The sequence below is a fragment of the Sardina pilchardus genome, chromosome 6 (genome assembly GCF_963854185.1).
Source record: "Sardina pilchardus chromosome 6, fSarPil1.1, whole genome shotgun sequence".
NCBI lineage: Eukaryota > Metazoa > Chordata > Actinopteri > Clupeiformes > Clupeidae > Sardina > Sardina pilchardus.
This window is the reverse complement of record NC_084999.1, coordinates 276,619-292,834: the sequence shown is the minus strand read 5'-3', so window position 1 is coordinate 292,834 and position 16,216 is coordinate 276,619. Positions and strand designations below refer to the sequence as shown.

General features: G+C 52.6%; 45 non-coding genes across 45 annotated transcripts; 19 read left to right on the top strand and 26 right to left on the bottom strand.

The window, feature by feature from the left end:
- Nucleotides 1–165: 165 nt before the first annotated feature.
- Nucleotides 166–237, top strand: trnae-cuc (transfer RNA glutamic acid (anticodon CUC)). Its single transcript has one exon. It is a non-coding gene; the product is annotated as a tRNA-Glu (tRNA).
- A 61-nt stretch (nucleotides 238–298) lies between these two features.
- Nucleotides 299–385, bottom strand: trnay-gua (transfer RNA tyrosine (anticodon GUA)). The gene is given in 2 exon segments: nucleotides 299–334; nucleotides 349–385. It is a non-coding gene; the product is annotated as a tRNA-Tyr (tRNA).
- Nucleotides 386–723: 338 nt separating this feature from the next.
- trnae-cuc (transfer RNA glutamic acid (anticodon CUC)) lies at nucleotides 724–795 on the top strand. Its single transcript has one exon. It is a non-coding gene; the product is annotated as a tRNA-Glu (tRNA).
- Nucleotides 796–856: 61 nt separating this feature from the next.
- Nucleotides 857–943, bottom strand: trnay-aua (transfer RNA tyrosine (anticodon AUA)). The gene is given in 2 exon segments: nucleotides 857–892; nucleotides 907–943. It is a non-coding gene; the product is annotated as a tRNA-Tyr (tRNA).
- Nucleotides 944–1,281: 338 nt separating this feature from the next.
- Nucleotides 1,282–1,353, top strand: trnae-cuc (transfer RNA glutamic acid (anticodon CUC)). Its single transcript has one exon. It is a non-coding gene; the product is annotated as a tRNA-Glu (tRNA).
- A 61-nt stretch (nucleotides 1,354–1,414) lies between these two features.
- On the bottom strand, nucleotides 1,415–1,501 carry trnay-gua (transfer RNA tyrosine (anticodon GUA)). The gene is given in 2 exon segments: nucleotides 1,415–1,450; nucleotides 1,465–1,501. It is a non-coding gene; the product is annotated as a tRNA-Tyr (tRNA).
- A 338-nt stretch (nucleotides 1,502–1,839) lies between these two features.
- trnae-cuc (transfer RNA glutamic acid (anticodon CUC)) lies at nucleotides 1,840–1,911 on the top strand. Its single transcript has one exon. It is a non-coding gene; the product is annotated as a tRNA-Glu (tRNA).
- Nucleotides 1,912–1,972: 61 nt separating this feature from the next.
- Nucleotides 1,973–2,059, bottom strand: trnay-gua (transfer RNA tyrosine (anticodon GUA)). The gene is given in 2 exon segments: nucleotides 1,973–2,008; nucleotides 2,023–2,059. It is a non-coding gene; the product is annotated as a tRNA-Tyr (tRNA).
- A 338-nt stretch (nucleotides 2,060–2,397) lies between these two features.
- On the top strand, nucleotides 2,398–2,469 carry trnae-cuc (transfer RNA glutamic acid (anticodon CUC)). Its single transcript has one exon. It is a non-coding gene; the product is annotated as a tRNA-Glu (tRNA).
- A 61-nt stretch (nucleotides 2,470–2,530) lies between these two features.
- Nucleotides 2,531–2,617, bottom strand: trnay-gua (transfer RNA tyrosine (anticodon GUA)). The gene is given in 2 exon segments: nucleotides 2,531–2,566; nucleotides 2,581–2,617. It is a non-coding gene; the product is annotated as a tRNA-Tyr (tRNA).
- A 338-nt stretch (nucleotides 2,618–2,955) lies between these two features.
- trnae-cuc (transfer RNA glutamic acid (anticodon CUC)) lies at nucleotides 2,956–3,027 on the top strand. Its single transcript has one exon. It is a non-coding gene; the product is annotated as a tRNA-Glu (tRNA).
- Nucleotides 3,028–3,088: 61 nt separating this feature from the next.
- Nucleotides 3,089–3,175, bottom strand: trnay-gua (transfer RNA tyrosine (anticodon GUA)). The gene is given in 2 exon segments: nucleotides 3,089–3,124; nucleotides 3,139–3,175. It is a non-coding gene; the product is annotated as a tRNA-Tyr (tRNA).
- A 338-nt stretch (nucleotides 3,176–3,513) lies between these two features.
- On the top strand, nucleotides 3,514–3,585 carry trnae-cuc (transfer RNA glutamic acid (anticodon CUC)). The gene has a single exon. It is a non-coding gene; the product is annotated as a tRNA-Glu (tRNA).
- A 61-nt stretch (nucleotides 3,586–3,646) lies between these two features.
- On the bottom strand, nucleotides 3,647–3,733 carry trnay-gua (transfer RNA tyrosine (anticodon GUA)). The gene is given in 2 exon segments: nucleotides 3,647–3,682; nucleotides 3,697–3,733. It is a non-coding gene; the product is annotated as a tRNA-Tyr (tRNA).
- A 338-nt stretch (nucleotides 3,734–4,071) lies between these two features.
- Nucleotides 4,072–4,143, top strand: trnae-cuc (transfer RNA glutamic acid (anticodon CUC)). The gene has a single exon. It is a non-coding gene; the product is annotated as a tRNA-Glu (tRNA).
- A 61-nt stretch (nucleotides 4,144–4,204) lies between these two features.
- On the bottom strand, nucleotides 4,205–4,291 carry trnay-gua (transfer RNA tyrosine (anticodon GUA)). The gene is given in 2 exon segments: nucleotides 4,205–4,240; nucleotides 4,255–4,291. It is a non-coding gene; the product is annotated as a tRNA-Tyr (tRNA).
- A 338-nt stretch (nucleotides 4,292–4,629) lies between these two features.
- trnae-cuc (transfer RNA glutamic acid (anticodon CUC)) lies at nucleotides 4,630–4,701 on the top strand. The gene has a single exon. It is a non-coding gene; the product is annotated as a tRNA-Glu (tRNA).
- A 619-nt stretch (nucleotides 4,702–5,320) lies between these two features.
- trnay-gua (transfer RNA tyrosine (anticodon GUA)) lies at nucleotides 5,321–5,407 on the bottom strand. Its single transcript is given in 2 exon segments — nucleotides 5,321–5,356; nucleotides 5,371–5,407. It is a non-coding gene; the product is annotated as a tRNA-Tyr (tRNA).
- Nucleotides 5,408–5,878: 471 nt separating this feature from the next.
- On the bottom strand, nucleotides 5,879–5,965 carry trnay-gua (transfer RNA tyrosine (anticodon GUA)). The gene is given in 2 exon segments: nucleotides 5,879–5,914; nucleotides 5,929–5,965. It is a non-coding gene; the product is annotated as a tRNA-Tyr (tRNA).
- Nucleotides 5,966–6,303: 338 nt separating this feature from the next.
- Nucleotides 6,304–6,375, top strand: trnae-cuc (transfer RNA glutamic acid (anticodon CUC)). Its single transcript has one exon. It is a non-coding gene; the product is annotated as a tRNA-Glu (tRNA).
- A 61-nt stretch (nucleotides 6,376–6,436) lies between these two features.
- trnay-gua (transfer RNA tyrosine (anticodon GUA)) lies at nucleotides 6,437–6,523 on the bottom strand. Its single transcript is given in 2 exon segments — nucleotides 6,437–6,472; nucleotides 6,487–6,523. It is a non-coding gene; the product is annotated as a tRNA-Tyr (tRNA).
- Nucleotides 6,524–6,994: 471 nt separating this feature from the next.
- trnay-gua (transfer RNA tyrosine (anticodon GUA)) lies at nucleotides 6,995–7,081 on the bottom strand. The gene is given in 2 exon segments: nucleotides 6,995–7,030; nucleotides 7,045–7,081. It is a non-coding gene; the product is annotated as a tRNA-Tyr (tRNA).
- A 338-nt stretch (nucleotides 7,082–7,419) lies between these two features.
- trnae-cuc (transfer RNA glutamic acid (anticodon CUC)) lies at nucleotides 7,420–7,491 on the top strand. The gene has a single exon. It is a non-coding gene; the product is annotated as a tRNA-Glu (tRNA).
- Nucleotides 7,492–7,552: 61 nt separating this feature from the next.
- trnay-gua (transfer RNA tyrosine (anticodon GUA)) lies at nucleotides 7,553–7,639 on the bottom strand. Its single transcript is given in 2 exon segments — nucleotides 7,553–7,588; nucleotides 7,603–7,639. It is a non-coding gene; the product is annotated as a tRNA-Tyr (tRNA).
- A 338-nt stretch (nucleotides 7,640–7,977) lies between these two features.
- trnae-cuc (transfer RNA glutamic acid (anticodon CUC)) lies at nucleotides 7,978–8,049 on the top strand. The gene has a single exon. It is a non-coding gene; the product is annotated as a tRNA-Glu (tRNA).
- A 61-nt stretch (nucleotides 8,050–8,110) lies between these two features.
- On the bottom strand, nucleotides 8,111–8,197 carry trnay-gua (transfer RNA tyrosine (anticodon GUA)). The gene is given in 2 exon segments: nucleotides 8,111–8,146; nucleotides 8,161–8,197. It is a non-coding gene; the product is annotated as a tRNA-Tyr (tRNA).
- A 471-nt stretch (nucleotides 8,198–8,668) lies between these two features.
- trnay-gua (transfer RNA tyrosine (anticodon GUA)) lies at nucleotides 8,669–8,755 on the bottom strand. The gene is given in 2 exon segments: nucleotides 8,669–8,704; nucleotides 8,719–8,755. It is a non-coding gene; the product is annotated as a tRNA-Tyr (tRNA).
- A 338-nt stretch (nucleotides 8,756–9,093) lies between these two features.
- trnae-cuc (transfer RNA glutamic acid (anticodon CUC)) lies at nucleotides 9,094–9,165 on the top strand. The gene has a single exon. It is a non-coding gene; the product is annotated as a tRNA-Glu (tRNA).
- A 61-nt stretch (nucleotides 9,166–9,226) lies between these two features.
- Nucleotides 9,227–9,313, bottom strand: trnay-gua (transfer RNA tyrosine (anticodon GUA)). Its single transcript is given in 2 exon segments — nucleotides 9,227–9,262; nucleotides 9,277–9,313. It is a non-coding gene; the product is annotated as a tRNA-Tyr (tRNA).
- Nucleotides 9,314–9,784: 471 nt separating this feature from the next.
- Nucleotides 9,785–9,871, bottom strand: trnay-gua (transfer RNA tyrosine (anticodon GUA)). Its single transcript is given in 2 exon segments — nucleotides 9,785–9,820; nucleotides 9,835–9,871. It is a non-coding gene; the product is annotated as a tRNA-Tyr (tRNA).
- An 896-nt stretch (nucleotides 9,872–10,767) lies between these two features.
- Nucleotides 10,768–10,839, top strand: trnae-cuc (transfer RNA glutamic acid (anticodon CUC)). Its single transcript has one exon. It is a non-coding gene; the product is annotated as a tRNA-Glu (tRNA).
- Nucleotides 10,840–10,900: 61 nt separating this feature from the next.
- Nucleotides 10,901–10,987, bottom strand: trnay-gua (transfer RNA tyrosine (anticodon GUA)). The gene is given in 2 exon segments: nucleotides 10,901–10,936; nucleotides 10,951–10,987. It is a non-coding gene; the product is annotated as a tRNA-Tyr (tRNA).
- Nucleotides 10,988–11,325: 338 nt separating this feature from the next.
- On the top strand, nucleotides 11,326–11,397 carry trnae-cuc (transfer RNA glutamic acid (anticodon CUC)). Its single transcript has one exon. It is a non-coding gene; the product is annotated as a tRNA-Glu (tRNA).
- Nucleotides 11,398–11,458: 61 nt separating this feature from the next.
- On the bottom strand, nucleotides 11,459–11,545 carry trnay-gua (transfer RNA tyrosine (anticodon GUA)). Its single transcript is given in 2 exon segments — nucleotides 11,459–11,494; nucleotides 11,509–11,545. It is a non-coding gene; the product is annotated as a tRNA-Tyr (tRNA).
- A 338-nt stretch (nucleotides 11,546–11,883) lies between these two features.
- On the top strand, nucleotides 11,884–11,955 carry trnae-cuc (transfer RNA glutamic acid (anticodon CUC)). Its single transcript has one exon. It is a non-coding gene; the product is annotated as a tRNA-Glu (tRNA).
- Nucleotides 11,956–12,016: 61 nt separating this feature from the next.
- trnay-gua (transfer RNA tyrosine (anticodon GUA)) lies at nucleotides 12,017–12,103 on the bottom strand. Its single transcript is given in 2 exon segments — nucleotides 12,017–12,052; nucleotides 12,067–12,103. It is a non-coding gene; the product is annotated as a tRNA-Tyr (tRNA).
- A 471-nt stretch (nucleotides 12,104–12,574) lies between these two features.
- On the bottom strand, nucleotides 12,575–12,661 carry trnay-gua (transfer RNA tyrosine (anticodon GUA)). Its single transcript is given in 2 exon segments — nucleotides 12,575–12,610; nucleotides 12,625–12,661. It is a non-coding gene; the product is annotated as a tRNA-Tyr (tRNA).
- A 471-nt stretch (nucleotides 12,662–13,132) lies between these two features.
- Nucleotides 13,133–13,219, bottom strand: trnay-gua (transfer RNA tyrosine (anticodon GUA)). Its single transcript is given in 2 exon segments — nucleotides 13,133–13,168; nucleotides 13,183–13,219. It is a non-coding gene; the product is annotated as a tRNA-Tyr (tRNA).
- An 896-nt stretch (nucleotides 13,220–14,115) lies between these two features.
- On the top strand, nucleotides 14,116–14,187 carry trnae-cuc (transfer RNA glutamic acid (anticodon CUC)). Its single transcript has one exon. It is a non-coding gene; the product is annotated as a tRNA-Glu (tRNA).
- A 61-nt stretch (nucleotides 14,188–14,248) lies between these two features.
- trnay-gua (transfer RNA tyrosine (anticodon GUA)) lies at nucleotides 14,249–14,335 on the bottom strand. The gene is given in 2 exon segments: nucleotides 14,249–14,284; nucleotides 14,299–14,335. It is a non-coding gene; the product is annotated as a tRNA-Tyr (tRNA).
- Nucleotides 14,336–14,673: 338 nt separating this feature from the next.
- trnae-cuc (transfer RNA glutamic acid (anticodon CUC)) lies at nucleotides 14,674–14,745 on the top strand. Its single transcript has one exon. It is a non-coding gene; the product is annotated as a tRNA-Glu (tRNA).
- Nucleotides 14,746–14,806: 61 nt separating this feature from the next.
- trnay-gua (transfer RNA tyrosine (anticodon GUA)) lies at nucleotides 14,807–14,893 on the bottom strand. Its single transcript is given in 2 exon segments — nucleotides 14,807–14,842; nucleotides 14,857–14,893. It is a non-coding gene; the product is annotated as a tRNA-Tyr (tRNA).
- A 338-nt stretch (nucleotides 14,894–15,231) lies between these two features.
- Nucleotides 15,232–15,303, top strand: trnae-cuc (transfer RNA glutamic acid (anticodon CUC)). The gene has a single exon. It is a non-coding gene; the product is annotated as a tRNA-Glu (tRNA).
- Nucleotides 15,304–15,364: 61 nt separating this feature from the next.
- Nucleotides 15,365–15,451, bottom strand: trnay-gua (transfer RNA tyrosine (anticodon GUA)). Its single transcript is given in 2 exon segments — nucleotides 15,365–15,400; nucleotides 15,415–15,451. It is a non-coding gene; the product is annotated as a tRNA-Tyr (tRNA).
- Nucleotides 15,452–15,922: 471 nt separating this feature from the next.
- trnay-gua (transfer RNA tyrosine (anticodon GUA)) lies at nucleotides 15,923–16,009 on the bottom strand. The gene is given in 2 exon segments: nucleotides 15,923–15,958; nucleotides 15,973–16,009. It is a non-coding gene; the product is annotated as a tRNA-Tyr (tRNA).
- Between the last annotated feature and the right edge of the window lie 207 nt (nucleotides 16,010–16,216).

Sequence of the window (16,216 nt, the reverse complement as noted above, 5' to 3'; positions counted from 1 at the left end):
CTGAAAACAATGGCAACTAGATTATTTCATCTTGATTCAAAAGAGCAACGGCCCTTGGTGAGATTTGATTAGATAAACAGTTTCTGCTGTGAAGCCGTCTCCCGCAGCCTGCCCCGCACAGAGCAAGAGCTCAGGTTCACCCGTGTACAGCTCAAGCCCCATGTCTCCCTGGTGGTCTAGTGGTTAGGATTCGGCGCTCTCACCGCCGCGGCCCGGGTTCGATTCCCGGTCAGGGAAAGCTGATTTTTGCCCGGCGTCGGCCTGGACACGGACAAAGACACCACCAAAAAGCATGGCTTCCTTCGAGCCGGAGTCGAACCAGCGACCTAAGGATGGCCGGTTGTTCACCTACAGTCCTCCGCTCTACCAACTGAGCTATCGAAGGCCCTGGCGCTGTCATGGGACGCGAAAGCTGGTGGACACGAGAGAGCCGCATGGAAAAGGCCCCTGAAAAGAAATGTGCTCGTTTTGGCGATGAGACGTCTTCAAATAACTCAAACTCTCATCAAAATCAGTCAAATGAATACGACGAGAAAGCACTAGGTAGGTGTCTTTGTTCTGAAAACAATGGCAACTAGATTATTTCATCTTGATTCAAAAGAGCAACGGCCCTTGGTTAGATTTGATTAGATAAACAGTTTCTGCTGTGAAGCCGTCTCCCGCAGCCTGCCCCGCACAGAGCAAGAGCTCAGGTGCACTCGTGTACAGCTCAAGCCCCATGTCTCCCTGGTGGTCTAGTGGTTAGGATTCGGCGCTCTCACCGCCGCGGCCCGGGTTCGATTCCCGGTCAGGGAAAGCTGATTTTTGCCCGGCGTCGGCCTGGACACGGACAAAGACACCACCAAAAAGTATGGCTTCCTTCGAGCCGGAGTCGAACCAGCGACCTAAGGATGGCCGGTTGTTCACCTATAGTCCTCCGCTCTACCAACTGAGCTATCGAAGGCCCTGGCGCTGTCATGGGACGCGAAAGCTGGTGGACACGAGAGAGCCGCATGGAAAAGGCCCCTGAAAAGAAATGTGCTCGTTTTGGCGATGAGACGTCTTCAAATAACTCAAACTCTCATCAAAATCAGTCAAATGAATACGACGAGAAAGCACTAGGTAGGTGTCTTTGTTCTGAAAACAATGGCAACTAGATTATTTCATCTTGATTCAAAAGAGCAACGGCCCTTGGTGAGATTTGATTAGATAAACAGTTTCTGCTGTGAAGCCGTCTCCCGCAGCCTGCCCCGCACAGAGCAAGAGCTCAGGTGCACTCGTGTACAGCTCAAGCCCCATGTCTCCCTGGTGGTCTAGTGGTTAGGATTCGGCGCTCTCACCGCCGCGGCCCGGGTTCGATTCCCGGTCAGGGAAAGCTGATTTTTGCCCGGCGTCGGCCTGGACACGGACAAAGACACCACCAAAAAGCATGGCTTCCTTCGAGCCGGAGTCGAACCAGCGACCTAAGGATGGCCGGTTGTTCACCTACAGTCCTCCGCTCTACCAACTGAGCTATCGAAGGCCCTGGCGCTGTCAAGGGACGCGAAAGCTGGTGGACACGAGAGAGCCGCATGGAAAAGGCCCCTGAAAAGAAATGTGCTCGTTTTGGCGATGAGACGTCTTCAAATAACTCAAACTCTCATCAAAATCAGTCAAATGAATACGACGAGAAAGCACTAGGTAGGTGTCTTTGTTCTGAAAACAATGGCAACTAGATTATTTCATCTTGATTCAAAAGAGCAACGGCCCTTGGTGAGATTTGATTAGATAAACAGTTTCTGCTGTGAAGCCGTCTCCCGCAGCCTGCCCCGCACAGAGCAAGAGCTCAGGTTCACCCGTGTACAGCTCAAGCCCCATGTCTCCCTGGTGGTCTAGTGGTTAGGATTCGGCGCTCTCACCGCCGCGGCCCGGGTTCGATTCCCGGTCAGGGAAAGCTGATTTTTGCCCGGCGTCGGCCTGGACACGGACAAAGACACCACCAAAAAGCATGGCTTCCTTCGAGCCGGAGTCGAACCAGCGACCTAAGGATGGCCGGTTGTTCACCTACAGTCCTCCGCTCTACCAACTGAGCTATCGAAGGCCCTGGCGTTGTCATGGGACGCGAAAGCTGGTGGACACGAGAGAGCCGCATGGAAAAGGCCCCTGAAAAGAAATGTGCTCGTTTTGGCGATGAGACGTCTTCAAATAACTCAAACTCTCATCAAAATCAGTCAAATGAATACGACGAGAAAGCACTAGGTAGGTGTCTTTGTTCTGAAAACAATGGCAACTAGATTATTTCATCTTGATTCAAAAGAGCAACGGCCCTTGGTGAGATTTGATTAGATAAACAGTTTCTGCTGTGAAGCCGTCTCCCGCAGCCTGCCCCGCACAGAGCAAGAGCTCAGGTTCACCCGTGTACAGCTCAAGCCCCATGTCTCCCTGGTGGTCTAGTGGTTAGGATTCGGCGCTCTCACCGCCGCGGCCCGGGTTCGATTCCCGGTCAGGGAAAGCTGATTTTTGCCCGGCGTCGGCCTGGACACGGACAAAGACACCACCAAAAAGCATGGCTTCCTTCGAGCCGGAGTCGAACCAGCGACCTAAGGATGGCCGGTTGTTCACCTACAGTCCTCCGCTCTACCAACTGAGCTATCGAAGGCCCTGGCGCTGTCATGGGACGCGAAAGCTGGTGGACACGAGAGAGCCGTATGGAAAAGGCCCCTGAAAAGAAATGTGCTCGTTTTGGCGATGAGACGTCTTCAAATAACTCAAACTCTCATCAAAATCAGTCAAATGAATACGACGAGAAAGCACTAGGTAGGTGTCTTTGTTCTGAAAACAATGGCAACTAGATTATTTCATCTTGATTCAAAAGAGCAACGGCCCTTGGTTAGATTTGATTAGATAAACAGTTTCTGCTGTGAAGCCGTCTCCCGCAGCCTGCCCCGCACAGAGCAAGAGCTCAGGTGCACTCGTGTACAGCTCAAGCCCCATTTCTCCCTGGTGGTCTAGTGGTTAGGATTCGGCGCTCTCACCGCCGCGGCCCGGGTTCGATTCCCGGTCAGGGAAAGCTGATTTTTGCCCGGCGTCGGCCTGGACACGGACAAAGACACCACCATAAAGCATGGCTTCCTTCGAGCCGGAGTCGAACCAGCGACCTAAGGATGGCCGGTTGTTCACCTACAGTCCTCCGCTCTACCAACTGAGCTATCGAAGGCCCTGGCGCTGTCATGGGACGCGAAAGCTGGTGGACACGAGAGAGCCGCATGGAAAAGGCCCCTGAAAAGAAATGTGCTCGTTTTGGCGATGAGACGTCTTCAAATAACTCAAACTCTCATCAAAATCAGTCAAATGAATACGACGAGAAAGCACTAGGTAGGTGTCTTTGTTCTGAAAACAATGGCAACTAGATTATTTCATCTTGATTCAAAAGAGCAACGGCCCTTGGTTAGATTTGATTAGATAAACAGTTTCTGCTGTGAAGCCGTCTCCCGCAGCCTGCCCCGCACAGAGCAAGAGCTCAGGTGCACTCGTGTACAGCTCAAGCCCCATGTCTCCCTGGTGGTCTAGTGGTTAGGATTCGGCGCTCTCACCGCCGCGGCCCGGGTTCGATTCCCGGTCAGGGAAAGCTGATTTTTGCCCGGCGTCGGCCTGGACACGGACAAAGACACCACCATAAAGCATGGCTTCCTTCGAGCCGGAGTCGAACCAGCGACCTAAGGATGGCCGGTTGTTCACCTACAGTCCTCCGCTCTACCAACTGAGCTATCGAAGGCCCTGGCGCTGTCATGGGACGCGAAAGCTGGTGGACACGAGAGAGCCGCATGGAAAAGGCCCCTGAAAAGAAATGTGCTCGTTTTGGCGATGAGACGTCTTCAAATAACTCAAACTCTCATCAAAATCAGTCAAATGAATACGACGAGAAAGCACTAGGTAGGTGTCTTTGTTCTGAAAACAATGGCAACTAGATTATTTCATCTTGATTCAAAAGAGCAACGGCCCTTGGTGAGATTTGATTAGATAAACAGTTTCTGCTGTGAAGCCGTCTCCCGCAGCCTGCCCCGCACAGAGCAAGAGCTCAGGTGCACTCGTGTACAGCTCAAGCCCCATGTCTCCCTGGTGGTCTAGTGGTTAGGATTCGGCGCTCTCACCGCCGCGGCCCGGGTTCGATTCCCGGTCAGGGAAAGCTGATTTTTGCCCGGCGTCGGCCTGGACACGGACAAAGACACCACCAAAAAGCATGGCTTCCTTCGAGCCGGAGTCGAACCAGCGACCTAAGGATGGCCGGTTGTTCACCTACAGTCCTCCGCTCTACCAACTGAGCTATCGAAGGCCCTGGCGCTGTCATGGGACGCGAAAGCTGGTGGACACGAGAGAGCCGCATGGAAAAGGCCCCTGAAAAGAAATGTGCTCGTTTTGGCGATGAGACGTCTTCAAATAACTCAAACTCTCATCAAAATCAGTCAAATGAATACGACGAGAAAGCACTAGGTAGGTGTCTTTGTTCTGAAAACAATGGCAACTAGATTATTTCATCTTGATTCAAAAGAGCAACGGCCCTTGGTGAGATTTGATTAGATAAACAGTTTCTGCTGTGAAGCCGTCTCCCGCAGCCTGCCCCGCACAGAGCAAGAGCTCAGGTTCACCCGTGTACAGCTCAAGCCCCATGTCTCCCTGGTGGTCTAGTGGTTAGGATTCGGCGCTCTCACCGCCGCGGCCCGGGTTCGATTCCCGGTCAGGGAAAGCTGATTTTTGCCCGGCGTCGGCCTGGACACGGACAAAGACACCACCAAAAAGCATGGCTTCCTTCGAGCCGGAGTCGAACCAGCGACCTAAGGATGGCCGGTTGTTCACCTACAGTCCTCCGCTCTACCAACTGAGCTATCAAAGGCCCTGGCGCTGTCATGGGACGCGAAAGCTGGTGGACACGAGAGAGCCGCATGGAAAAGGCCCCTGAAAAGAAATGTGCTCGTTTTGGCGATGAGACGTCTTCAAATAACTCAAACTCTCATCAAAATCAGTCAAATGAATACGACGAGAAAGCACTAGGTAGGTGTCTTTGTTCTGAAAACAATGGCAACTAGATTATTTCATCTTGATTCAAAAGAGCAACGGCCCTTGGTGAGATTTGATTAGATAAACAGTTTCTGCTGTGAAGCCGTCTCCCGCAGCCTGCCCCGCACAGAGCAAGAGCTCAGGTGCACTCGTGTACAGCTCAAGCCCCATGTCTCCCTGGTGGTCTAGTGGTTAGGATTCAGCGCTCTCACCGCCGCGGCCCGGGTTCGATTCCCGGTCAGGGAAAGCTGATTTTTGCCCGGCGTCGGCCTGGACACGGACAAAGACACCACCAAAAAGCATGGCTTCCTTCGAGCCGGAGTCGAACCAGCGACCTAAGGATGGCCGGTTGTTCACCTACAGTCCTCCGCTCTACCAACTGAGCTATCGAAGGCCCTGGCGCTGTCATGGGACGCGAAAGCTGGTGGACACGAGAGAGCCGCATGGAAAAGGCCCCTGAAAAGAAATGTGCTCGTTTTGGCGATGAGACGTCTTCAAATAACTCAAACTCTCATCAAAATCAGTCAAATGAATACGACGAGAAAGCACTAGGTAGGTGTCTTTGTTCTGAAAACAATGGCAACTAGATTATTTCATCTTGATTCAAAAGAGCAACGGCCCTTGGTGAGATTTGATTAGATAAACAGTTTCTGCTGTGAAGCCGTCTCCCGCAGCCTGCCCCGCACAGAGCAAGAGCTCAGGTGCACTCGTGTACAGCTCAAGCCCCATGTCTCCCTGGTGGTCTAGTGGTTAGGATTCGGCGCTCTCACCGCCGCGGCCCGGGTTCGATTCACGGTCAGGGAAAGCTGATTTTTGCCCGGCGTCGGCCTGGACACGGACAAAGACACCACCAAAAAGCATGGCTTCCTTCGAGCCGGAGTCGAACCAGCGACCTAAGGATGGCCGGTTGTTCACCTACAGTCCTCCGCTCTACCAACTGAGCTATCGAAGGCCCTGGCGCTGTCATGGGACGCGAAAGCTGGTGGACACGAGAGAGCCGCATGGAAAAGGCCCCTGAAAAGAAATGTGCTCGTTTTGGCGATGAGACGTCTTCAAATAACTCAAACTCTCATCAAAATCAGTCAAATGAATACGACGAGAAAGCACTAGGTAGGTGTCTTTGTTCTGAAAACAATGGCAACTAGATTATTTCATCTTGATTCAAAAGAGCAACGGCCCTTGGTGAGATTTGATTAGATAAACAGTTTCTGCTGTGAAGCCGTCTCCCGCAGCCTGCCCCGCACAGAGCAAGAGCTCAGGTTCACCCGTGTACAGCTCAAGCCCCATGTCTCCCTGGTGGTCTAGTGGTTAGGATTCGGCGCTCTCACCGCCGCGGCCCGGGTTCGATTCCCGGTCAGGGAAAGCTGATTTTTGCCCGGCGTCGGCCTGGACACGGACAAAGACACCACCAAAAAGCATGGCTTCCTTCGAGCCGGAGTCGAACCAGCGACCTAAGGATAGCCGGTTGTTCACCTACAGTCCTCCGCTCTACCAACTGAGCTATCGAAGGCCCTGGCGCTGTCATGGGACGCGAAAGCTGGTGGACACGAGAGAGCCGCATGGAAAAGGCCCCTGAAAAGAAATGTGCTCGTTTTGGCGATGAGACGTCTTCAAATAACTCAAACTCTCATCAAAATCAGTCAAATGAATACGACGAGAAAGCACTAGGTAGGTGTCTTTGTTCTGAAAACAATGGCAACTAGATTATTTCATCTTGATTCAAAAGAGCAACGGCCCTTGGTGAGATTTGATTAGATAAACAGTTTCTGCTGTGAAGCCGTCTCCCGCAGCCTGCCCCGCACAGAGCAAGAGCTCAGGTTCACCCGTGTACAGCTCAAGCCCCATGTCTCCCTGGTGGTCTAGTGGTTAGGATTCGGCGCTCTCACCGCCGCGGCCCGGGTTCGATTCCCGGTCGGGGAAAGCTGATTTTTGCCCGGCGTCGGCCTGGACACGGACAAAGACACCACCAAAAAGCATGGCTTCCTTCGAGCCGGAGTCGAACCAGCGACCTAAGGATGGCCGGTTGTTCACCTACAGTCCTCCGCTCTACCAACTGAGCTATCGAAGGCCCTGGCGCTGTCATGGGACGCGAAAGCTGGTGGACACGAGAGAGCCGCATGGAAAAGGCCCCTGAAAAGAAATGTGCTCGTTTTGGCGATGAGACGTCTTCAAATAACTCAAACTCTCATCAAAATCAGTCAAATGAATACGACGAGAAAGCACTAGGTAGGTGTCTTTGTTCTGAAAACAATGGCAACTAGATTATTTCATCTTGATTCAAAAGAGCAACGGCCCTTGGTGAGATTTGATTAGATAAACAGTTTCTGCTGTGAAGCCGTCTCCCGCAGCCTGCCCCGCACAGAGCAAGAGCTCAGGTGCACTCGTGTATAGCTCAAGCCCCATGTCTCCCTGGTGGTCTAGTGGTTAGGATTCGGCGCTCTCACCGCCGCGGCCCGGGTTCGATTCCCGGTCAGGGAAAGCTGATTTTTGCCCGGCGTCGGCCTGGACACGGACAAAGACACCACCAAAAAGCATGGCTTCCTTCGAGCCGGAGTCGAACCAGCGACCTAAGGATGGCCAGTTGTTCACCTACAGTCCTCCGCTCTACCAACTGAGCTATCGAAGGCCCTGGCGCTGTCATGGGACGCGAAAGCTGGTGGACACGAGAGAGCCGCATGGAAAAGGCCCCTGAAAAGAAATGTGCTCGTTTTGGCGATGAGACGTCTTCAAATAACTCAAACTCTCATCAAAATCAGTCAAATGAATACGACGAGAAAGCACTAGGTAGGTGTCTTTGTTCTGAAAACAATGGCAACTAGATTATTTCATCTTGATTCAAAAGAGCAACGGCCCTTGGTGAGATTTGATTAGATAAACAGTTTCTGCTGTGAAGCCGTCTCCCGCAGCCTGCCCCGCACAGAGCAAGAGCTCAGGTGCACTCGTGTACAGCTCAAGCCCCATGTCTCCCTGGTGGTCTAGTGGTTAGGATTCGGCGCTCTCACCGCCGCGGCCCGGGTTCGATTCCCGGTCAGGGAAAGCTGATTTTTGCCCGGCGTCGGCCTGGACACGGACAAAGACACCACCAAAAAGCATGGCTTCCTTCGAGCCGGAGTCGAACCAGCGACCTAAGGATGGCCGGTTGTTCACCTACAGTCCTCCGCTCTACCAACTGAGCTATCGAAGGCCCTGGCGCTGTCATGGGACGCGAAAGCTGGTGGACACGAGAGAGCCGCATGGAAAAGGCCCCTGAAAAGAAATGTGCTCGTTTTGGCGATGAGACGTCTTCAAATAACTCAAACTCTCATCAAAATCAGTCAAATGAATACGACGAGAAAGCACTAGGTAGGTGTCTTTGTTCTGAAAACAATGGCAACTAGATTATTTCATCTTGATTCAAAAGAGCAACGGCCCTTGGTGAGATTTGATTAGATAAACAGTTTCTGCTGTGAAGCCGTCTCCCGCAGCCTGCCCCGCACAGAGCAAGAGCTCAGGTGCACTCGTGTACAGCTCAAGCCCCATGTCTCCCTGGTGGTCTAGTGGTTAGGATTCGGCGCTCTCACCGCCGCGGCCCGGGTTCGATTCACGGTCAGGGAAAGCTGATTTTTGCCCGGCGTCGGCCTGGACACGGACAAAGACACCACCAAAAAGCATGGCTTCCTTCGAGCCGGAGTCGAACCAGCGACCTAAGGATGGCCGGTTGTTCACCTACAGTCCTCCGCTCTACCAACTGAGCTATCGAAGGCCCTGGCGCTGTCATGGGACGCGAAAGCTGGTGGACACGAGAGAGCCGCATGGAAAAGGCCCCTGAAAAGAAATGTGCTCGTTTTGGCGATGAGACGTCTTCAAATAACTCAAACTCTCATCAAAATCAGTCAAATGAATACGACGAGAAAGCACTAGGTAGGTGTCTTTGTTCTGAAAACAATGGCAACTAGATTATTTCATCTTGATTCAAAAGAGCAACGGCCCTTGGTGAGATTTGATTAGATAAACAGTTTCTGCTGTGAAGCCGTCTCCCGCAGCCTGCCCCGCACAGAGCAAGAGCTCAGGTTCACCCGTGTACAGCTCAAGCCCCATGTCTCCCTGGTGGTCTAGTGGTTAGGATTCGGCGCTCTCACCGCCGCGGCCCGGGTTCGATTCCCGGTCAGGGAAAGCTGATTTTTGCCCGGCGTCGGCCTGGACACGGACAAAGACACCACCAAAAAGCATGGCTTCCTTCGAGCCGGAGTCGAACCAGCGACCTAAGGATAGCCGGTTGTTCACCTACAGTCCTCCGCTCTACCAACTGAGCTATCGAAGGCCCTGGCGCTGTCATGGGACGCGAAAGCTGGTGGACACGAGAGAGCCGCATGGAAAAGGCCCCTGAAAAGAAATGTGCTCGTTTTGGCGATGAGACGTCTTCAAATAACTCAAACTCTCATCAAAATCAGTCAAATGAATACGACGAGAAAGCACTAGGTAGGTGTCTTTGTTCTGAAAACAATGGCAACTAGATTATTTCATCTTGATTCAAAAGAGCAACGGCCCTTGGTGAGATTTGATTAGATAAACAGTTTCTGCTGTGAAGCCGTCTCCCGCAGCCTGCCCCGCACAGAGCAAGAGCTCAGGTTCACCCGTGTACAGCTCAAGCCCCATGTCTCCCTGGTGGTCTAGTGGTTAGGATTCGGCGCTCTCACCGCCGCGGCCCGGGTTCGATTCACGGTCAGGGAAAGCTGATTTTTGCCCGGCGTCGGCCTGGACACGGACAAAGACACCACCAAAAAGCATGGCTTCCTTCGAGCCGGAGTCGAACCAGCGACCTAAGGATGGCCGGTTGTTCACCTACAGTCCTCCGCTCTACCAACTGAGCTATCGAAGGCCCTGGCGCTGTCATGGGACGCGAAAGCTGGTGGACACGAGAGAGCCGCATGGAAAAGGCCCCTGAAAAGAAATGTGCTCGTTTTGGCGATGAGACGTCTTCAAATAACTCAAACTCTCATCAAAATCAGTCAAATGAATACGACGAGAAAGCACTAGGTAGGTGTCTTTGTTCTGAAAACAATGGCAACTAGATTATTTCATCTTGATTCAAAAGAGCAACGGCCCTTGGTGAGATTTGATTAGATAAACAGTTTCTGCTGTGAAGCCGTCTCCCGCAGCCTGCCCCGCACAGAGCAAGAGCTCAGGTTCACCCGTGTACAGCTCAAGCCCCATGTCTCCCTGGTGGTCTAGTGGTTAGGATTCGGCGCTCTCACCGCCGCGGCCCGGGTTCGATTCCCGGTCGGGGAAAGCTGATTTTTGCCCGGCGTCGGCCTGGACACGGACAAAGACACCACCAAAAAGCATGGCTTCCTTCGAGCCGGAGTCGAACCAGAGACCTAAGGATGGCCGGTTGTTCACCTACAGTCCTCCGCTCTACCAACTGAGCTATCGAAGGCCCTGGCGCTGTCATGGGACGCGAAAGCTGGTGGACACGAGAGAGCCGCATGGAAAAGGCCCCTGAAAAGAAATGTGCTCGTTTTGGCGATGAGACGTCTTCAAATAACTCAAACTCTCATCAAAATCAGTCAAATGAATACGACGAGAAAGCACTAGGTAGGTGTCTTTGTTCTGAAAACAATGGCAACTAGATTATTTCATCTTGATTCAAAAGAGCAACGGCCCTTGGTGAGATTTGATTAGATAAACAGTTTCTGCTGTGAAGCAGTCTCCCGCAGCCTGCCCCGCACAGAGCAAGAGCTCAGGTTCACCCGTGTACAGCTCAAGCCCCATGTCTCCCTGGTGGTCTAGTGGTTAGGATTCGGCGCTCTCACCGCCGCGGCCCGGGTTCGATTCCCGGTCAGGGAAAGCTGATTTTTGCCCGGCGTCGGCCTGGACACGGACAAAGACACCACCATAAAGCATGGCTTCCTTCGAGCCGGAGTCGAACCAGCGACCTAAGGATGGCCGGTTGTTCACCTACAGTCCTCCGCTCTACCAACTGAGCTATCGAAGGCCCTGGCGCTGTCATGGGACGCGAAAGCTGGTGGACACGAGAGAGCCGCATGGAAAAGGCCCCTGAAAAGAAATGTGCTCGTTTTGGCGATGAGACGTCTTCAAATAACTCAAACTCTCATCAAAATCAGTCAAATGAATACGACGAGAAAGCACTAGGTAGGTGTCTTTGTTCTGAAAACAATGGCAACTAGATTATTTCATCTTGATTCAAAAGAGCAACGGCCCTTGGTGAGATTTGATTAGATAAACAGTTTCTGCTGTGAAGCCATCTCCCGCAGCCTGCCCCGCACAGAGCAAGAGCTCAGGTGCACTCGTGTATAGCTCAAGCCCCATGTCTCCCTGGTGGTCTAGTGGTTAGGATTCGGCGCTCTCACCGCCGCGGCCCGGGTTCGATTCCCGGTCAGGGAAAGCTGATTTTTGCCCGGCGTCGGCCTGGACACGGACAAAGACACCACCAAAAAGCATGGCTTCCTTCGAGCCGGAGTCGAACCAGCGACCTAAGGATGGCCAGTTGTTCACCTACAGTCCTCCGCTCTACCAACTGAGCTATCGAAGGCCCTGGCGCTGTCATGGGACGCGAAAGCTGGTGGACACGAGAGAGCCGCATGGAAAAGGCCCCTGAAAAGAAATGTGCTCGTTTTGGCGATGAGACGTCTTCAAATAACTCAAACTCTCATCAAAATCAGTCAAATGAATACGACGAGAAAGCACTAGGTAGGTGTCTTTGTTCTGAAAACAATGGCAACTAGATTATTTCATCTTGATTCAAAAGAGCAACGGCCCTTGGTGAGATTTGATTAGATAAACAGTTTCTGCTGTGAAGCCGTCTCCCGCAGCCTGCCCCGCACAGAGCAAGAGCTCAGGTGCACTCGTGTACAGCTCAAGCCCCATGTCTCCCTGGTGGTCTAGTGGTTAGGATTCGGCGCTCTCACCGCCGCGGCCCGGGTTCGATTCCCGGTCAGGGAAAGCTGATTTTTGCCCGGCGTCGGCCTGGACACGGACAAAGACACCACCAAAAAGCATGGCTTCCTTCGAGCCGGAGTCGAACCAGCGACCTAAGGATGGCCGGTTGTTCACCTACAGTCCTCCGCTCTACCAACTGAGCTATCGAAGGCCCTGGCGCTGTCATGGGACGCGAAAGCTGGTGGACACGAGAGAGCCGCATGGAAAAGGCCCCTGAAAAGAAATGTGCTCGTTTTGGCGATGAGACGTCTTCAAATAACTCAAACTCTCATCAAAATCAGTCAAATGAATACGACGAGAAAGCACTAGGTAGGTGTCTTTGTTCTGAAAACAATGGCAACTAGATTATTTCATCTTGATTCAAAAGAGCAACGGCCCTTGGTGAGATTTGATTAGATAAACAGTTTCTGCTGTGAAGCCGTCTCCCGCAGCCTGCCCCGCACAGAGCAAGAGCTCAGGTGCACTCGTGTACAGCTCAAGCCCCATGTCTCCCTGGTGGTCTAGTGGTTAGGATTCGGCGCTCTCACCGCCGCGGCCCGGGTTCGATTCACGGTCAGGGAAAGCTGATTTTTGCCCGGCGTCGGCCTGGACACGGACAAAGACACCACCAAAAAGCATGGCTTCCTTCGAGCCGGAGTCGAACCAGCGACCTAAGGATGGCCGGTTGTTCACCTACAGTCCTCCGCTCTACCAACTGAGCTATCGAAGGCCCTGGCGCTGTCATGGGACGCGAAAGCTGGTGGACACGAGAGAGCCGCATGGAAAAGGCCCCTGAAAAGAAATGTGCTCGTTTTGGCGATGAGACGTCTTCAAATAACTCAAACTCTCATCAAAATCAGTCAAATGAATACGACGAGAAAGCACTAGGTAGGTGTCTTTGTTCTGAAAACAATGGCAACTAGATTATTTCATCTTGATTCAAAAGAGCAACGGCCCTTGGTGAGATTTGATTAGATAAACAGTTTCTGCTGTGAAGCCGTCTCCCGCAGCCTGCCCCGCACAGAGCAAGAGCTCAGGTTCACCCGTGTACAGCTCAAGCCCCATGTCTCCCTGGTGGTCTAGTGGTTAGGATTCGGCGCTCTCACCGCCGCGGCCCGGGTTAGATTCCCGGTCAGGGAAAGCTGATTTTTGCCCGGCGTCGGCCTGGACACGGACAAAGACACCACCAAAAAGCATGGCTTCCTTCGAGCCGGAGTCGAACCAGCGACCTAAGGATAGCCGGTTGTTCACCTACAGTCCTCCGCTCTACCAACTGAGCTATCGAAGGCCCTGGCGCTGTCATGGGACGCGAAAGCTGGTGGACACGAGAGAGCCGCATGGAAAAGGCCCCTGAAAAGAAATGTGCTCGTTTTGGCGATGAGACGTCTTCAAATAACTCAAACTCTCATCAAAATCAGTCAAATGAATACGACGAGAAAGCACTAGGTAGGTGTCTTTGTTCTGAAAACAATGGCAACTAGATTATTTCATCTTGATTCAAAAGAGCAACGGCCCTTGGTGAGATTTGATTAGATAAACAGTTTCTGCTGTGAAGCCGTCTCCCGCAGCCTGCCCCGCACAGAGCAAGAGCTCAGGTTCACCCGTGTACAGCTCAAGCCCCATGTCTCCCTGGTGGTCTAGTGGTTAGGATTCGGCGCTCTCACCGCCGCGGCCCGGGTTCGATTCCAGGTCGGGGAAAGCTGATTTTTGCCAGGCGTCGGCCTGGACACGGACAAAGACACCACCAAAAAGCATGGCTTCCTTCGAGCCGGAGTCGAACCAGAGACCTAAGGATGGCCGGTTGTTCACCTACAGTCCTCCGCTCTACCAACTGAGCTATCGAAGGCCCTGGCGCTGTCATGGGACGCGAAAGCTGGTGGACACGAGAGAGCCGCATGGAAAAGGCCCCTGAAAAGAAATGTGCTCGTTTTGGCGATGAGACGTCTTCAAATAACTCAAACTCTCATCAAAATCAGTCAAATGAATACGACGAGAAAGCACTAGGTAGGTGTCTTTGTTCTGAAAACAATGGCAACTAGATTATTTCATCTTGATTCAAAAGAGCAACGGCCCTTGGTGAGATTTGATTAGATAAACAGTTTCTGCTGTGAAGCAGTCTCCCGCAGCCTGCCCCGCACAGAGCAAGAGCTCAGGTTCACCCGTGTACAGCTCAAGCCCCATGTCTCCCTGGTGGTCTAGTGGTTAGGATTCGGCGCTCTCACCGCCGCGGCCCGGGTTCGATTCCCGGTCAGGGAAAGCTGATTTTTGCCCGGCGTCGGCCTGGACACGGACAAAGACACCACCATAAAGCATGGCTTCCTTCGAGCCGGAGTCGAACCAGCGACCTAAGGATGGCCGGTTGTTCACCTACAGTCCTCCGCTCTACCAACTGAGCTATCGAAGGCCCTGGCGCTGTCATGGGACGCGAAAGCTGGTGGACACGAGAGAGCCGCATGGAAAAGGCCCCTGAAAAGAAATGTGCTCGTTTTGGCGATGAGACGTCTTCAAATAACTCAAACTCTCATCAAAATCAGTCAAATGAATACGACGAGAAAGCACTAGGTAGGTGTCTTTGTTCTGAAAACAATGGCAACTAGATTATTTCATCTTGATTCAAAAGAGCAACGGCCCTTGGTGAGATTTGATTAGATAAACAGTTTCTGCTGTGAAGCCGTCTCCCGCAGCCTGCCCCGCACAGAGCAAGAGCTCAGGTGCACTCGTGTATAGCTCAAGCCCCATGTCTCCCTGGTGGTCTAGTGGTTAGGATTCGGCGCTCTCACCGCCGCGGCCCGGGTTCGATTCCCGGTCAGGGAAAGCTGATTTTTGCCCGGCGTCGGCCTGGACACGGACAAAGACACCACCAAAAAGCATGGCTTCCTTCGAGCCGGAGTCGAACCAGCGACCTAAGGATGGCCAGTTGTTCACCTACAGTCCTCCGCTCTACCAACTGAGCTATCGAAGGCCCTGGCGCTGTCATGGGACGCGAAAGCTGGTGGACACGAGAGAGCCGCATGGAAAAGGCCCCTGAAAATAAATGTGCTCGTTTTGGCGATGAGACGTCTTCAAATAACTCAAACTCTCATCAAAATCAGTCAAATGAATACGACGAGAAAGCACTAGGTAGGTGTCTTTGTTCTGAAAACAATGGCAACTAGATTATTTCATCTTGATTCAAAAGAGCAACGGCCCTTGGTGAGATTTGATTAGATAAACAGTTTCTGCTGTGAAGCCGTCTCCCGCAGCCTGCCCCGCACAGAGCAAGAGCTCAGGTGCACTCGTGTACAGCTCAAGCCCCATGTCTCCCTGGTGGTCTAGTGGTTAGGATTCGGCGCTCTCACCGCCGCGGCCCGGGTTCGATTCCCGGTCAGGGAAAGCTGATTTTTGCCCGGCGTCGGCCTGGACACGGACAAAGACACCACCAAAAAGCATGGCTTCCTTCGAGCCGGAGTCGAACCAGCGACCTAAGGATGGCCGGTTGTTCACCTACAGTCCTCCGCTCTACCAACTGAGCTATCGAAGGCCCTGGCGCTGTCATGGGACGCGAAAGCTGGTGGACACGAGAGAGCCGCATGGAAAAGGCCCCTGAAAAGAAATGTGCTCGTTTTGGCGATGAGACGTCTTCAAATAACTCAAACTCTCATCAAAATCAGTCAAATGAATACGACGAGAAAGCACTAGGTAGGTGTCTTTGTTCTGAAAACAATGGCAACTAGATTATTTCATCTTGATTCAAAAGAGCAACGGCCCTTGGTGAGATTTGATTAGATAAACAGTTTCTGCTGTGAAGCCGTCTCCCGCAGCCTGCCCCGCACAGAGCAAGAGCTCAGGTGCACTCGTGTACAGCTCAAGCCCCATGTCTCCCTGGTGGTCTAGTGGTTAGGATTCGGCGCTCTCACCGCCGCGGCCCGGGTTCGATTCACGGTCAGGGAAAGCTGATTTTTGCCCGGCGTCGGCCTGGACACGGACAAAGACACCACCAAAAAGCATGGCTTCCTTCGAGCCGGAGTCGAACCAGCGACCTAAGGATGGCCGGTTGTTCACCTACAGTCCTCCGCTCTACCAACTGAGCTATCGAAGGCCCTGGCGCTGTCATGGGACGCGAAAGCTGGTGGACACGAGAGAGCCGCATGGAAAAGGCCCCTGAAAAGAAATGTGCTCGTTTTGGCGATGAGACGTCTTCAAATAACTCAAACTCTCATCAAAATCAGTCAAATGAATACGACGAGAAAGCACTAGGTAGGTGTCTTTGTTCTGAAAACAATGGCAACTAGATTATTTCATCTTG